General features: G+C 36.2%; 1 protein-coding gene across 5 annotated transcripts in view; it reads left to right on the top strand.

Moving 5' to 3' along the window:
* Positions 1–17842, top strand: part of NECTIN3 (nectin cell adhesion molecule 3) — a 136489-nt gene that overhangs the window by 24037 nt on the left and 94610 nt on the right. The gene's annotated exons all lie outside the window — the stretch shown is intronic.

Genomic DNA, 17842 nt, shown 5'->3' with positions numbered 1-17842 from the left:
TGTTGACCAGGATGGTCTCGATCTCTTGACCTCGTGATCCACCCGCCTCGGCCTCCCAAAGTGCTGGGATTACAGGCTTGAGCCACCGCGCCCGGCTGGACATATATTTTTATTTCACTTCAGTATTTACCTGCAAGTGAAATTGCTGGAGGTTTTGCCAATTATATTTTACCTTTTGAAGAGCTACCAAACTGTTTTACAAAGAGGCTATTCCATTTTATGTTCCTACCAGCATTGATAATTCTTCTCCACATTCTTACTCTTGTTATTTTCTGCCTTTTTAATTCTAACCATCACATGTGGGTGTGAGGTGGTATAACGTTTTGGTTTGGTTTGCTTGATGGCTAATGATGTTGAACAAATTTTCATTTGCTAATTAGCCATTTACATAACTTCCCTGAAGGCATGTTAATTCAGATCCTTTGCTCCTGTTTCAGTTGGGTTATTTATATTTAATTGACCTGTAAGAGGTTTCCCCCCCAAAATATATTCTGGAGACAAGTATTTTAGGTATGTCTTCTGCAAATGATTTCTTTCAGTCTGTAGGTTGTGTTTTCTTTCACCTTATTGATGATGTCCATTTTAACAGAGAAGCTTTTTATTTTGATAAAGTACAGTGTACCTCTTTTTTTTTTATCCTTTAGTTGCTTATGCTTGTGCCATGTCTAGAAGGCTTTGCCTAACACAAGTTCATGAAGATGTACTACAGTATTTAAGTTGATAATGCACACATTTCCATAATGTGAAGGTATCTTAAAGGTGTTCTTGCGCAAGATTAGAAGCTAAGTATTATGTGTGTGGGGCTTTATTTTTTATTTATTTTTTTGAGATGGAGTTTCGCTCTTGTTGCTCAAGCTGGTGTGCAGTGGTGTGATCTCAGCTCACTGCAACCTCCACCTCCCAGGTTCAAGTGATTCTCCTGCCTCAGCCTCTTGAGTAGCTGGGATTACAGGCAGCACCCCCACCACACCCAGCCAAGTTTTTGTGTTTTTAGTAGAAATGGGGTTTCACCTTGTTAGCCAGACTGGTCTGGAACTCCTGACCTCAGGTGGTCCGCCCACCTCGGCCTCCCAAAATGCTGAAATATAGGCGTGAGCCACTGCACCCAGCCTTACATACCTCTTAAACAAAATGAAATGAAAAATGTTTGTATTATTGCCTTTCTAGTAACTTTGGGAATTATACATATTAATTCATGTAAGTAAAACATTTAAATATTTAGATAGTGTATGGAATGTAGAAAAAAAACATAAAACCATTGTTTTAAAATCTCTGTTAGTCTATTCTTAGTGTGTCCTAACCTGCATTGCCTTATTATGTGAGACACTTATTCTGTAGATGCTGATCTATTGCTTTAGGATATCAAATTGTGACATTTACTTTATTTCATAGGATACAAATTGTCATAGATTAAATGATTTTATGTAGCATTAAGGAAGGAAAAGATAAAACCAAACTGTGACAACACTTTTGTATCACTTACAATTTTTTTATATATATTGACTTATATGTACTTTTATTTCATATAAGTAAAGACAAAATCTATGACAATACTTGTAATTTTTATTTTATGTGTATTGATTTATTTTATATTTATGATACTTTTATACTTATCAATATTTCACCCATAGGCATAGTTTTAAAAATCATCATAATTTGTGTACATACAAGAAAATGGAAATATAAGTGGAAAAATGTTTAAGGTACTCCTATTAATTTTTAAGAGTCTTTTTTGTATTGCTTTTGCCTTTCTGTGCTTTTTCCTCAGTGGTATGAGGAGTTACTTGATGCTGTCTTTCATAAAAGATATGTTAAAAGGTCCCCAAGACTACCGTCAGATTCAGTAATTCTCTGGGGCCTTACAGGGCTCAGCAGAGTCATACTCAAGGCTATGATTTATGATATATAAAGGATACCAAGCACAATCAGCAGTGGGGCCTGAGGCAAAGTCTGGGAACAACCAGGCAAAAGATTCCACCTTTCTTTTCCAGAGTCACACAAGATGGATTCAGTTCCCTTAGGAACAAGTTGTGACATTTATGAAATGTTACCAATCAGGGAAGTTCATTAGATAATAGTGACCCATTGCACAGGGTTCTTTTGGGGGGTGGAGGGCCTGATCATGAGTGCACTCCCTGCCTAGCATATACCCAAATTCCAGACTCCTAGAAAGAAAGTACTTATTCAGTGTAAACCATATTTGCACAAAGGGTGAACTATTATCAGCTAATAGTAGAACCCCTCCCCAAATGTAAATTCACCAATGCCAGTTAAGGGCTAATTTTGCAGGAAGGCCTTTTTCGAGGATAGCAGTTATGCTTGCTGTGTTAACTCATTAGTACGTAAAAGACAGTCGTCACTGAGATTTTTCTTACAAGGCTGTAATGTTTATTCTGTAAGTTTTCATTCTGGTGCTAGCCTCATCATACCAGAAGAAATTAGTGGAACGTAGGGTTCTTGTTAACTTAAAAGTCATAGGTCATAGTGTCGCGTACGGTTAGTCATGCCACCAGGAATAATAACCAAATTTGCATATACACAGACCACCTGTATCTGTTTTAGAGACATGGGGGAAAAGATCTTCATCTTGGAGTCAATGAAAAAAACGATCCTAAAGATACTTTTCAAAAAAGATTTTGTGTTATATTGAGTGTTATATTCACAAACTTAATGAGATTCACAGGCTAGTGAATATTTGCTATTGTGGTACTTTGTGGAAATTATGTTGGAAGAAAAGAGTGTGGTTGGATTATAGTATTACAGTATACATTTCTGGGGTCTACCTTTGATCATCATCTGTCCAGAAGGCAGAAGAAGGATCAAGTTGCAGAAGAGTGCAGAAAAAGATTCCAAACATCTAATCTGGTTATACTCAGTCTCCTTCCTGTTCCCCTACTCCTCACTTTTTTCAAATAGTTTTATTATTTAATATTGATATGGTTTGGCTGTGTCCTCTCCCATATCTTATCTTTAATTCCCATGTGTTGTGGGAGGGACTTAATGGGAGGTAATTGATTCATGGGGGCAATTCTTTCCTGTGCTGTCCTTGTCATAGTAAGTCTCATGAGATCTGATGGCTTTAAAAAGGGGAGTTTCCCTGCACAAGCTGTCTATGCCTGCTGCTGTCCATTTAAGATGTGACCTGCTCCTACTTGCCTTCCACTGTGATCTTGAGGCATCCTCAGCCACCTGGAACTGTAGGTTCTCCATTAAGCCTCTTTCCTTTGTAAATTGCTCAGTCTTGGGTTGTCTTTATCAGCAACATGAAAATGGACTAATACAGTAAATTGGTGCCAGTAGAGTGGGCATTACTGAAAAGATACCTGAAAATGTGGAAGTGACTTTGGAACTGGGTAACAGGCAGAGGTTAGAACAGTTTGGAGGGCTCAGAAGAAGACAGGAAAATGTGGGAAAGTGAAACTTCCTCGAGACTTGTTGAATGGCTTTGTCCAAAATACTAATAATGATATGGACAATAAAATCCAGGCTGAGGTGGTCTCAGATGGAGATGAGGAACTTATTGGAAACTGAAGCAAAGGTGACTCTTGTCATGCTTTAGCAAAGATTCTGGCGGCATTTTGCCCCTACCCTATAGATTGTAGTACTTTCACCTTGAGAGAGATGATTTAGGGTATCTGGTGGAAGAAATTTCTAGGCAGCAAAGCATTCAAGATGTGACTTGGGTGCTATTAAAGGCATTCAGTTTTAAAAGGAAAACAGACCATGCATGTTTGGAAAATTTGCGGCTTGACACTGTGATAGAAAAGAAAATCCCATTTTCTGAAGAGAAATTTGTTAATCATCAAGACAATGGGGAAAATGGCTCCAGGGCATGTCAGAGACCTCTGTAGCAGCCTATTCCATCACAGGCCTGAAGGTTTAGTAGGAGAAAAGGGTCACGTGGGCTAGGCCTAGTGTCCCTCTGCAGTGTGCAGTCTAGAACTTGGTATCCTGCATCCCAGCTGCTCCAGCCATGACTAAAAGGGGCCAAGGTACAGCTCAGGCTGTTGCTTCAGAGGGTTGAAGCTGCCAGGCGTTGGCAGCTTCTGTGTTGTTGAGCCTATGGGTGCACAGAAGTCAAGAATTCAGGTTTAGGAACCTTTGCCTAGATTTCAGAAGATGTGTGGAAAGGCCTGTGTACCCAGGCAAATGTTTGCTGTAGGGGTGGGGCCCTCGTGGAGTGCAGAAGGGAAATGTAGGGTCAGAGCTCCCACACAAAGTCCCTATTGGGATACTGCCTAGTGGAGCTGTGAGAAGAGGGCCACAGCCCTCCAGACCCCCAAATTGTAAATCCACTGACAGCTTGTATCATTTGCCTGGAAAAGCTGCAGACACTCAATGCCAGCCCTTGAAAGCAGCCAGGAAGGAGGCTGTACCTTACAAAGCCATGGGGTGGAGCTGCCTAAGACCATAGGAACCGGTTTCTTGCAACAGTGTTACCTGGATGTGAGACATGTAGTCAAAGGAGATCATTTTGGAGTTTTAAAATTTGACTGCCCCGCTGGATTTTGGACTTGCATGGGGCCTATAGCCCCTTTGTTTTGGCCAATGTCTTTGATTTGGAATGGCTGTATTTATCCAAAACCTGTACGCCCATTGTATCTGGGAAGTAACTAACTTGCTTTTGATTTTACAGGCTTGTAGGTGGAAGGGACTTGCCTTGTCTGGGATGAGACTTTGAACTGTGGACTTTTGAGTTAATGCTGAAATGTGTTAAGACTTTGGGGGACTGTTGGGAAGGCATGATTGGTTTTAAAATGTGAGTGCATGAGCTTTGGGTGGGGCCAGATGTGGAATGATATGGTTTGGCTGTGTCCCCACTCAGATCTTATCTTGAATTCCATATGTTGTGGGAGGGACCTGGTGGAAGGTAATTGAATCATGGAGGCAGGTCTTTCCTGTGCTGTTCTCGTAATGGTAAATAAGTCTCACAATATCTGATGGTTTTAAAAAGGGGAGTTTCACTGCACAAGCTCTCTGTGCCTGCTGCTATCCATGTAAGATGTGACTTGCTTCTCCTTGCCTTCCACCCTGATTGTGAGTCTTCTCCAACCCCATGGAACTGTGAGTTCTCCATTAAACTTCTTCCTGTTGTAAATTGCCCAGTCCCGGGTATGTCTTTATCAGCTACATGAAGAAGGACTAATACATATATATAAAAATTTTACATGTATAAAAGTGAAGCTGCTCTGATAGAAGCTGTAAGCCTTGTGCTTTGAAATTTTCATTTGTTGTACTTTCCCTCACCTCTTCCTTGAGTTACCTTACTAGAATTGGACATGGAGATCAATTTCAAAACCAGTTTTCTAGTTGAGATCCTTGCTTTTCTAGATGAGGAAGTCAAAGGCTATTGAGTTTGTAATTGTCTTCTTCTTTGATTTTAATCTATAAAGTTATCTGGATTTTAGAACAGAGCAAAAAAGAAATATTTTTAAACTCGCATTGATTCTAGGACTTTTGAGCAGTATGCAAGTCTGAACATCTTCCCTGTTTCTGTTCATATTACTATTGTTGTTCTGGGTATTATGTCAAATTTAGTGCAGTACTCTTATTTAGCTTCCCAGGGCTTCTGTAACAAATTATCATAAACTGATGACTTAAGTATGTTCTCACACAGCTCTGGAGTGCAGAAGTCCGTAATTTGTGCCATGCATCCTGTTTCAAAATCAAGCCATGTTCCTTCCAGAGGCTCTAAGGGAGATTCTCTTCTGTGCTTCTTTCAGCTCTGGTGGCTACATGCATTCCTTGGCTTGTGGCTACATAACTCCAGCCTCTTCCTGTGTCTTTACATGGCCTTTTCATCTCTCTGACTTTACTCTGTGTATCTTCTGTAAGGACACTTGTCATTGGATTTGGGAGCTACCTGGATAATCCACTGTCATTTCATCCTGAGACCTTTAACTTACATTTTCAGAGACTCCTTTTTCCAAATAAGATAATACTTACAGGTTCCCTTCACCTAATTTAATTACCCTTTCTGTATCTGTGCTCTCTTTTTTCCAGTATAATATGGGAATTGTTAGGCCAATTTTCCTATACTCTTGCTAATTTTTTGACTTCCTGTATTTTCAGCCTACAGTATTCTGTTTCTCCTCCTGACTATACTTTAAGCTCCCCAAGGTAAGGAGCATGCTTCATCTCCTTTGTCCTTCCTCGGCGTAAATGATCCATACAGGTAGGTTGTTAAATAAATGTTAGTTAAAAAAAAAAAAGAAAAAGAAAAAACAGATGAGCAAACAAGCTGAATTAAGAACATGCCTTTCTGGCCTTATCTCATGTCATTTTGTTACTGATACTTATATTTTCTGTTTCTGTGAGTCTCTCTGCTTTTGTTTTTCCTTTAGTGCCTTTACTCTGCCTGGAAAATTTCACCTCACCAATTATCCAGCATAAATTCTACTGATCTCCTACAACTTCCCAGATAAAATTAGAATGACTCCTTTAGTTGTAGCTGAAAAAAAAAGTTACTTTGTAGATGTAGCTTTTCTTATACTACACACTTCTCTCATTCCTTTTTGTAAGTATCTTTTTAAGTTTGTACCCTTAACTGGGGGCTCTCATAAGGTTAATATGTCCCTGTTTTCCTTGGAATATCTAGGTTTACAACTATTGTGATAAAATTATTAATAATGTTTCTTTAAACTATTTTGGCTTGGTTAACAAATTAAGTGCGTTCATTGCCTTGTATGTCTTATTTTCTTTTCTAGATTATCAGCTCTTGGAAGTTGCAGCTGTACAGTCTTCTGTGCTGTAGTACATAGTATTTAATACTTTATATTCCATGAGTGAAACTAAATAAATATTTGAACTCTTAATATGTGCTATGTGTATCCTGTATTTTGCCTATATTAGCAAACACTTTTTTCTTCAACCTTGAGTTGTCTTAGAGTGTCTGCATGGCTCAAACATTTTTGTAATCACACCAGCCTTGCAAAATTTAACTGTGGATCAGCGTAGCTCTATACATTCTCTGTGCTTACCTCTTTGCTGCTAGTGATGCTAGGGTTGGGGGCACAAGGCAGAAATCATGTAGCCATGTAGATTAGTGCCACTACAGAATCAGGCTTTAGTTTCAACTGGACCTGAAACAGTTCTAGTGGTTCTTCCTTTGGTGCTTAGTTTGTACCTATTCCCATGTTTGAGTGCTTTATTTTAAATTTTACTGAGATTTCGTTAATTAGGTGATAATAGTCCTTTTTTATAGGTGATAAAACAGCTCAAGGACCCATAATCACAACTGTGTTCTTGAATCTAAGTCCAACTCCAAAGTTCTTGCTCTTTTTATTTCATTCTGTTCCTCATTTACAGTTTTAAATCTCATTCTTAGGTCTTAGAAGTACATATATTACTGAACCATATTCTCCTTTGTAATTGTTTAGAGGTGCCTCCTTTAAAACAGCAAGTTTAAGATTTTTGGATTATTAATGAATGTTGACATGTAGGTATATAAATTTTTACCTGAACCACTATAGAAGGCTGTCATTTATGAGAATTTATAGATTTTTTGTCTTTAAAGTGCTAGTTTCTTAAATGTCAGTTTCTGAGAAGATATTTACAGGTTCACAAAATCTGAAATGCTCCAAAATTTGAAACATTCCACAGCTGACACCTTTGTTCTCTGATGGTTCCATGCACACAACCTTGGTTTCATGGACAAAATTTTTAAAAATATTGTGTATAATCAAGCTATATGTATAAGGTGTATATGAAACATAAATGAATTTTCTGTTTAGGCTTTGGTCCTATTCCCAAAGTATCTTATATATATATATATATGCAAATATTTCAAAAACTCCCCCCCCCCAAAAAAAAACACACACCAAATTCAAAATAGTTCTTATCCTAAGCATTTCAGATAAGGAATACTCAACCTGTAATATAATTTTTGTAGTATTCTTGGGAATACATTTTATTAAGTTTAAAACTCATTTAAATATTTAAATAGTAATTTAAATTTAAAACATTTTTTAAAAACTAAAATTATTTTTTAAATTATTCATTAGTATTTTAAAATTGCAAAATTTCACAGGTTGAAATGGGAATGGAAAGAGTACAATCTGAATAATTGTTATGAAAACTCTCTCTCTGCATTTTGCTTGCATAGTGCTTGATTTAAGAATTGCAATACCTCTTTACCTTTGTATTTTGGAAATCATTGAGTTTTTGAATGTCCCAACTAGTAGCTCTTCTAGATTTTCTTTTTATAAAACATTCAGTTTTACTCATTTTGCGCTCAGCATGAGGGAGTTGGGAAGACAACAGTTGAAAGCCAGGAGGCTTCTTCTTCTCTATGTTTTTACCACTAACTAGTCATATAATAACAGCAAATCACTGTCTCTGTAGAATTAGGGTATATCAGATATCCTCTAAGGCCTCATTCTGATCTAAAGGTTTGTGCTTCTCTTCTGAAAATATAACGAAATTGTGCTTTTAGCCATACAGTAAATTCAGCTAAGGAGAACCCTTGTGTTGGTTGGTTAAATTAAGATACTGTCCTTACTTGAAGTTAAAACATAGTGATTGATTGAGAATAGATGGTGAAGACTCCATTTTAAAAAGCATTTTATAAAAGCCTGAAATTGCTAGAGATTATTGAAGATATCATGATATATTAGGATTAACTTAATAGTGTTAATATTTAGAAAATAGTAGAAATTTGTTATTTTCTGTTCCTGTTATTCACTATATTGGTTATGGTAAGTTACTATAGAAATGTGAACTTTAAAAAATTAATTCTTTTGAAGCTGAATTTTTTAGCTTTATGTAAACCTGCCAACCTGTATTTAGAAAGGAAGTTGACTTATTGAACTTCTATTCTAGAATTGTGTTATCTAGAACTTTCTGCAGTGATGCAAATGTTCTGTAGCTATACTTTTCAGTACAGTTGTCACTAGGCAGTTGTGGATATTGAGTACTTGAAATATGGCTTGTAACTGAAAACCTAATTTAATTTAATTTAATTTTTAATAGCCACATGTGGCTGTGCCACTGAGACAGTACTGTTTTAGAAGACGCTAAGCACTGTGCCAGAGGATAATTGTAAGACTTTAGTTCTAGTTCTTTGTGCCATTTGTAATTACTGTCCTTTCCCATTTTGTATTAAACCTTCCTTTCCGGTCTTACTTGTGGTTACATATTTTGGCCTCATACCGAAGCCTTGCTTAACATGAAAATTGTCTTCTCAGCCTATGAAAATATGAGCCTTCAAGGTATAGCTTAAATGTCACATCCAGGAAAGTCTTCCCTGATCCTCTGAACTATGGAAAATGATACTGTTCCTTACTATTTATATTCTTGATCCATCATATGGAAAAAAAAAATTACCTGCACCTAATAGGGTGATTTTTTTAGGGGCAAGGGTTGGGATGTGGAGATCAAATGAAATGGTGTATATAAAAGCTTTTTGACAGTTTTCAAGAATATACAGTTACAAAGTGATGAGACATTTTATAAACATTAAGACTGAGTCCCAGAGAAATGAACTTTTCCACTATCCAGCCATCATCTCCCATTTTCCACCTCATCCCCCTTAGTACCTCAGTTACAATAATTCTCTAGCTATATTGGTTTCTATAATCCTTTCATCTTACTTCCTCCCCACCTTCTTGACCAAGTTGAAGTTCGTCATCCATCATTGAAACCACTTATTTGTCTGCACCATCAACTTCCTTGCCTGTTCCTCTTTTAAATTGTGCATGTCTGGTAAAACGTCCAACCTAGGTTAAATCTTGCTCTGTGCGTTCTTCATGCCTCCACTCAGGTAGCTGAAGGCTGGTTAATGATGCTATAATTCAAGATTAGTAACTCTAAGCATGGCTTATCTTTTTATTCTCTTCATAGTGTGTTTTGCAGAGCAGAATTTTTTTTTTTTTTCCCCAGACAGAATCTCACTCTGTCACCAGGCTGAAGTGCAGTGATGCAATCTCAGCTCACTGCAGCCTCCACCTCTCAGGTTTAGGTGATTCTCCTGCCTCAGTCTCCCGAGTAGCTGGGACTACAGGCACGTTGCCACCACGCCCAGCTAATTTTTATATTTTTAGTAGAGACAGGGTTCGACCATGTTGGCCAGGATGGTCTCCATCTCCTGACCTTGTGATCCGTCCGCCTCGGCCTCCCAAAGTTATGGGATTACTGGCATGAGCCACCAAACCCGGCCTGACTTTTGTTTATTAACTTTGTATTCTGTAATTCTGCTATAATTGATTATTAGTTCCAGGAGTTTTTTTTGTCACCCACAAACAATGACAGTTTTATTTCTTTCTTTATAATCAGTATACTTTTGTTGCCTTTTCTTGTCTTATTACTTTAATAGGAACTTCTGGTATGATGTTGAAAAAGGAATAGTGAGAGGTGACATCCTTGCCTGTTTCTGATCTTAGCAGGAAAGATTCTAGTTTCTTGACATTAAGTATGATGTTGCCTGTGGGTATTTCGTAGATGTTCTTTATCAAGTTGGGGAAGTTGCCCCTATTCCTATTTGGATGTCCTTTTGTATTGTTGACTAATATTTCATTGTATGGGTTTACCGCAGTTTGTATAATCATTCATCTCTTGATGGACATTTGGATTGTTGCTAGTTTTTAGGTATACAAATAAAGCCACTATGAACATTGGTCTACAAGTGTATAAGTCTTTGTATGGACACATGCTTTCTTTTCTGTTGGATAAAGACACAGGAATGATATGGCTGAATCATATGGTATGTTTAAGAGACTGCTAAATGTATTCCGGTGTGGTTTTACCATTTTACAGTTTACCATTTTACAGCAATGTAGGAGAGTTCCAATTCATCCATATTTTCTTCAGAGCTTGTTATTGTCATCTCATTTAATTTTGTCCACTCTTATGACTATTGTAGTAGTACCTTATTACAGTTTTAATTTACAATTCCTTAATGATGTTGATCATCTTTTCATATGCTTATTAATGTGTCATCTTTGATGATGTCTGTTCAAATGTTTTTTTTTCTCTTTCTTTTTTTCTGTTTTTTTTTTTGTTGTTGTTTGGAGGGAGAGGGTCTTTCTCTGTTGTCTACAAGGCTGAAGTGTGCAGTGGTATGACTACAGCTCACTGAAGCTTCGGCCTCCTAGGCTCAAGTGATTCTTCCATCTCAGCCTCTGGAATAGCTGGGACTACAGGCATGTTACCACTATGTCCGGCTAATTTTTATTTTTTATAGAGATGGGGTCTCACTATGTTGGCCAGAGTGGTCTCAAACTCCTGGGCTCAAGCAGTCCTGCCATAGCTTCCCAGAGTGCTGGAGTTAGTCATGAGCCACTGCACTCAGCCTCTTTTGTTCATTTTTTATTGGCTTGTTTGTCTTTTTATTGTGTTTTGGGAGTTGTTTATATGTTTTGGTTCTTATCAGATATAAATCCTTTACCAGATGCATGTTTTGTAACAATTTTCTCCTAATTAGTAGCTTCAGTGTCGAAGGGCAGAATTTATTTTGATGAAGTCCACTCATTGTGATTTTAGTGACATGCGTTAGAAATACTTGCCAAACCTCACAGATATTTGTATTTCTAGATAAATTTTAGAACACCTTGACAGTTTTGAATAAATATGGGAATTTGATTGTGTTAAATCTGTAGATCAATTTAAAGACAATTAGTGTTAATAATATTGTATCATCTGATCCATGAATAAAGTATGTCTCTCCATTTCTTTAGATATTCTTTAATTTCTCTCAGCAAGTTTTATAGTTTAACTATACAGTTTTTTCACACCTTTGGTCAGATTTATCCATAGTTCGTCTTTTTTCTTTTTTTTTTTTTTTTTGGTGACAGGATCTTGCTCTGTCAGGCTGGAGTGTGGTGACATGATCTCGGCTCATTGCAACTTCTGCCTCCCAGGCTCAAGTGATCCTTCCACCTCAGCCTCCTGAATAGCTGGGAGCGAGCCACTGTGCCTGGATAGCTTTTGTAGTTTTTGTAGAGACGGGGTTTGGTCATGTTGCCCAGGCTGGTCTCGAATTCCTGAGCTCAAGCAATTTGCCTGCCTCACCCTCCCAAACTATTGGGATTACAGGTGTGAGCCACTGTGCCCAGCCCTTATTTTCTTCTTTTGATGCTACTCTAGGTAGCAATGTTTTACAATTTTTATTTTTTAGTTTTCTGCTACTAATGCATAGAAATACAATTGATATGTGTATATTGGTCTTAGGTCCTGCATAAGGACTACTACTGTCCTTGCTGAACACCCTTGTCATAGTAACTTTTTTGTAGATTCCACCATATTATCTCAAAAGACAATTGTGTTTTCTGTGAATAAAGACATTTCATTTGTTCCTTTCTGATTTGGATATTTTTTTAAATTTATTTTTCTTGCTTGATTGTACTGACTAGAACCTTCAGTACAATTTTGGATATAACTCTAAAGACTGCTTAGCCCTAGTTTCTCTGTCCTTGTGCTTCACCTCGTTTGTCTACTGTATCTGAGGGATCAGAACTTTGTTGCCTGTTGACTATTATCTTGAAATGGTTGTTTCAGGCAAAAGGATAAATCTTGTTACTCCAAGTCTGAAAGGAGAAGTCTCTATTCTATTTCAAATCAAGCTTTTATTCTCACCACTCCATCAAAACAGTTGCTAAATTCAGTGGTTACTTATCATTGCTTTATTTTATTTTATTTTTTATTTAAACTCTTGGCAACATTTGGAGTAATTGACCACTGTCTCTTCACTTAATGTATAGGACGCCCTGTTGGTTCTCTTCCTTCTTCCCTGGCCAACTTTATTGATGCTACTCAATTTAAATGTTTGAATGTACTATGGATCCTTGACATTTACACCTCTTTTCTCTGTATTTTTATGCCCTTGCTAATTGTTTGTTTCCTCATTAAAATGCAAACTCTCTAAGGGCTTAGCACCTACAGCAGTGCCTAGCATAAAGTGTTCACCCAACATATATTGATCAACCAATGAATGAAGAAATGGTTGGTTTTCTCAACCAATTTTTGGCATGTAACCCAGGTTTCTCCTTAGAATATAGAAACCTTTAATTCCAGAATTATTGTTTCTAGTTATGACATGAGATGAAGTTAGAGATTCTTTCTTACTCTGATATTTGGTGGCAGTTTATAGTGTTAAGAACGTTATTTAATTCACCTGGCCTTATTCTTACATGCTTATTTCTGTTTTGAGTATTGTTGGGAGATTTTATTGAAAAACCTTTTTGTTATATTTTCAAAGTTGACATGACTTACCTATCAGTTTAAAACAAGTCAGGTTAATTACTGAATGTGCTGGTGATAAATTTGATTCATCCAAAATGTGTTTTGTTGAAATGTTACTGTGATGAATTTTTGAGGATAATCTATGCTGTTATATTGCTAGTTTATTGATGTATATTTTAATAGTTTCCTCAAAATTATTTTAAATTTTGAGGAGTCTGAAAGGATTCATATCTTAGAGATTTTCAAAGCTGGTGTTTAGGTGGACACAGACTAAAATAAATGTTTCATTTATAACATATTTGCACATATCCATTGTGTAGATCTTAATATTTGAAAGATCCTGGGAACTGAAATGTCTAACGTGTGTCATTACTGTAGGCTGAGAAGTGAAATGTGGTAAAAGATAGCATCAGAGTCTTAAAAAGAATAGTATCAAAAGTTTGTGATGTTTTCTGTTACTTCTTGGTTCATTGCTGAGAGTCGGGGAGGAAAGAAAGGAAATGGTTGCCATTTTGTTCATATTTTCCTTTCAGAAACTTTCAGTGTGATCTCTAATATGGATCTCACTTCATGTTTTTTTTTTTTTTTAAATAACCCATAGTAGTTATATATGTTATTACATTTTCTTTCCTGTCACAAGCATCTTCTTGAATGTGTGTATTTCCAAATGCTTTGTATCTCCAAGGCACTCTGTAAATGCTGACTGAATGACCATTCAAATACACTTGAAGACTCCAAAGAGTTGTGTTTTCAGGGATATAGTGTTTTTGCAGAGCTACAGATAGGGGAATAAATCCTGTCTCTCTCTTTCTCTGAAAGAATAATAAGTTCAATTTAATTAATTAGCTAATGATAGAAAACTAACCTTTTAAATCAGGAAGACAGAGTAGAAACAGGGTATCCCATTTTATCATGGTTTTCCCTCGCTTCTAGAGTGTGCAGTAGCCAGGAACACCTTATGACAAGGTTAGAGTCTTGCTAGATATGGAAGATTCAGTTATTTGCTATTTTTTTTGCCTCTTTATAGTCTAGACTTACATTACCAGTAGTGATGAACTTACTTTAAATAATTTAGGTCTTTAATAATAAACATTTATGTTTCTCCAGGACCTTTCTGCTCTCCAGTTAAACTCAGCTTCATGTGGGAAAGTAGAGGGACGAAGTAATAGGCTCAAAGATTGGTAGTCTCTGAGTAGTGAGACATTCTAATTTGGAGTTTGGTTTAAGAGCCACAACAGAAATCTGTTTCTCCACATTTTAAGATTCCATAGGGGAAAATCTTACTCAGAAGTGGTTTTTAACTTTTGGATTTAGTCCAGGAATGGAAATGTATTAGATTCTGTTATTTGCAACAACAGAACTCTGGCTAATTAAAACATAAAAAGGAGATATGTAATTAGAGGCTTATGGAATCTGAGGGTGGACCAGATTTATCAATACTAGGAGAATAGTACAAAGCTTTGCCAAAAGGTTTAAGGGTTGAAACAAGCAAAAAATACACCAAAACTTACTTTTGTAACAAACAGTAAAACTCATAATATAGAAAAATTAGAAAGTAAAAATCACTCATTACTTTCTAGAAATTAAACTAAAAGATGAAAAAAAAATCCTGATAGTTACATTAGTGTTTGTTTATTTGTAAAGCCAAACACCTTAAAAAATAGCCACTTATACTTTTTTTGGGGGGGAGGTAAATATTGACCTTGTTCATTAGGGATTACTCCCTTCTAGTTAAGTCTCCCAGCCTTTTTTGTTTGGTGATTTTTCTATCTCTGCTGTCATGCTGAGAGACAGGCTTTCCCAATCTAAATGTTGTAGACTGTTTAAAATATAATTTTGAACCAACGGGTCAGTTCCCCTCAACCCCCACAATATCTCCAAATACTGCTTTTGGTAATGGTGGTCCACTAGGCTGTGATTTTTCCGGGTTGTGGGGAGATATAATCAGGCCAGTACTACCTGTCTTAGTCAACTTGGGGTGTGTATTATAGTCCCTTGTGTTGCTATAAAGGAATACCTGATACTGGTTAATTTATAAAGGAAAGGGGCTTATTTTGGCTCGCCATTCTTCAGGCTGCACAGGAAACATGGTACTGCCATCTGTTTTTGGTGCGGGCCTCTGGAAGCTTATGATCACTGCAGAAGGTGAAGGGGAGCCAACATGTCACATAGTGAGACAGAGCACAAGAAAGGCCAAAGGGTGGGCTCTTTTAAACAGCCAGATCTCCTTTCCTGTGAACTCAGAAAGTGAAAACTCAACCATTACCACAGGGACAGCACCAAGCTATTAATCAGGGCTCCACTCCCATGACCCAAACACCTCTCACAAGTCTACCTCCAATATTGGAGGTCACATTTCACCATGAAATTTGGACGGGACAGAACATCCAAACCAACTCGGGCTACTATAACAAAATGCCATGTACTGGGTGACTTACAGCAGACATTTATTGCTCACAGTTGGAGAGACTTGGAAGTCCAAGATCCATGTGCCAGCAGATCCAGTTCTTGATGAGGATCATCTTCCTGAATTGTAGACAATCACTTTCTCACTGTATCTTAACATAACCTAGAAAAAGAAAGGGAGTGAGCTCTCATGCAGGGGGGTACACCAGCATGAATTTATGTAAACTTAATTATCATGCAGAGGCCTCTCTACTGAATACTATCACATTGGGGGCACAGCTTCAGGATGAATTTTAGGGAGGACACAAACAGTCACTCCATGACACCTCTTATTCTACTTTTTGTTGTTGTTTTACCTCCATCTGAGGGTAAAATAAAAACTAGAAATTCTTTCTTTGGTCCTCAGTAATGTTAAGTTTACCTTTCTAGAGTAATTAGTGTTATTTGACAAGATATATAGAAAACTTTTATCTGTGTACGTATATACAGGAAATCATTTTTTACTTTTAGGTCTTCAGTCCATCTAGGGTTTTTGTTTGTTTGTTTTCCTTTCGGTGTTTAGTATCAAAGAGGGATCTGTATTTTTCCAAGTATTTTGCTCAGGCTCTTTCAGTATTTCTTGACTAATTTATTATTTCCACACTCAAAATGTTAGCTTTATTATATACCACATCCTGTTATATATAGGTCTGTTGGTGTACTTTGAATTATTTTATGTTACTAATACCAAACTTTGTATTATTTTTACTTTAATGTTTTTCCTCCTCTAAAGTAGTCTGTTGTTGTTTTGAAATATTTTTGGCAGTTATTTCTACTCTGTTTTTCTAAAATTTTTATTGGGGTTTTTCACTATAATTACTGTTCATTTGTGTGTTAATATAGGGAGAATTGGCATGTAAATAAGTTTTCCTATTTAGGAATATGGCATAGCCTCCATTTTTTCAAGTCAGATTTATAAGTTTTTTTTTACAATTTTATTCATGAGTGTTTTAAATATTAATGTTTACAAATATGATTGAACCCTTTTCTGCAATAAATGTGTAAAGATATCACCCATTGTAACATGCTTATTATATAGTTCATATACATTTTGCATATGTTTATAAGCAACCACATTACTGGTTCTGATAGCCCTTTATTTCATCTTCTTGGATTTTTCAAATAACAGTTCTTTCTATTCCTTCCTAATATTTATTGTTTCCTTTTTCTTATTACACTGGATTGAATTTCCAGTCTCAGTTGAACAATGGTAATGATAGTGCATCATCTTGTCTTTATCTTTTTTTAATAGCCATGTCTCTTTCTGTTTAATGTTGATAATGGCCACTGATTTGAGAATAATCTGCTTTATTAAGAGTCCTTTTCTCAGTTTGATTTTCTTTTTAAATCAGATAGTAAATGCTAAGTTTTATTAAATGCCTTTTTAACATCAAATAAAAAGCGGTGTGAGCTTTTAATGTGAGGAATAGCCTAAAAATATCCTTGTGTTCTTGGAATAGTCCTACTTGGCTGTGTAGTTTTCATAAATACAGAGCTATTATTTCATAATAAATGAATTTTTTAATTAATATGCGTGAGACTACTTTTTTATTTGTTTATAAAGTACCAAGGTTGTAATAGGTTGCTAAAATAAATTAGAATACTTTCACATTTCATGTATCTTGGATTAATTTTAAAGCTTAGTAATTATGTGTACTCCAGCATTATAGAACGTGATAGTAAATTTTCAGGGCCTGATACTTTTTTGGAGCAGTGGTTAAAAACTGAAACTTTTTAATTCATAGTTGTTAAGCACAGTCATTGTGAATTGTCAGTCCCTTTTTGTAATATCCTCAGTTATCTGGTAGATAATAAAATTTGCCTTATAATTTACTTTTTGATTTTTCCTCTAAAAATATTAATGGAAATAACATTGCATAAAGTTTTTAACATATTTCGACACGTTTAAACATGGTTAAAATGCATTTTTTTGATTATCTTGTGAAACCCTTCTGCATTTCAGTATTCATTTAAAAATATTGATTAGATGTAACTTTTAAAGGTATTGTTTATTATTTATACAGTTTCCATTTTTGAGTGCATATTTTGGTTTACTTCTTGGTTTGTGTGTTTGCTCATTTATTTTGTTAGGCCACATATGTGAGTGGTAGACCTCCAAGGAATTGTTATACATGTTTTAATACACTTGTCAATTAGCAGCATCTTGCTTGACTATAGCAATCGTATTAGCCATATTTCCCTCAAAACATTGTAGGTTTTG

Source organism: Cebus imitator, unplaced genomic scaffold, assembly GCF_001604975.1.
Source record: "Cebus imitator isolate Cc_AM_T3 unplaced genomic scaffold, Cebus_imitator-1.0 Scaffold201, whole genome shotgun sequence".
In the NCBI taxonomy this organism is placed as follows: domain Eukaryota; kingdom Metazoa; phylum Chordata; class Mammalia; order Primates; family Cebidae; genus Cebus; species Cebus imitator.
This window is presented reverse-complemented; position numbering and strand designations above follow the sequence as displayed.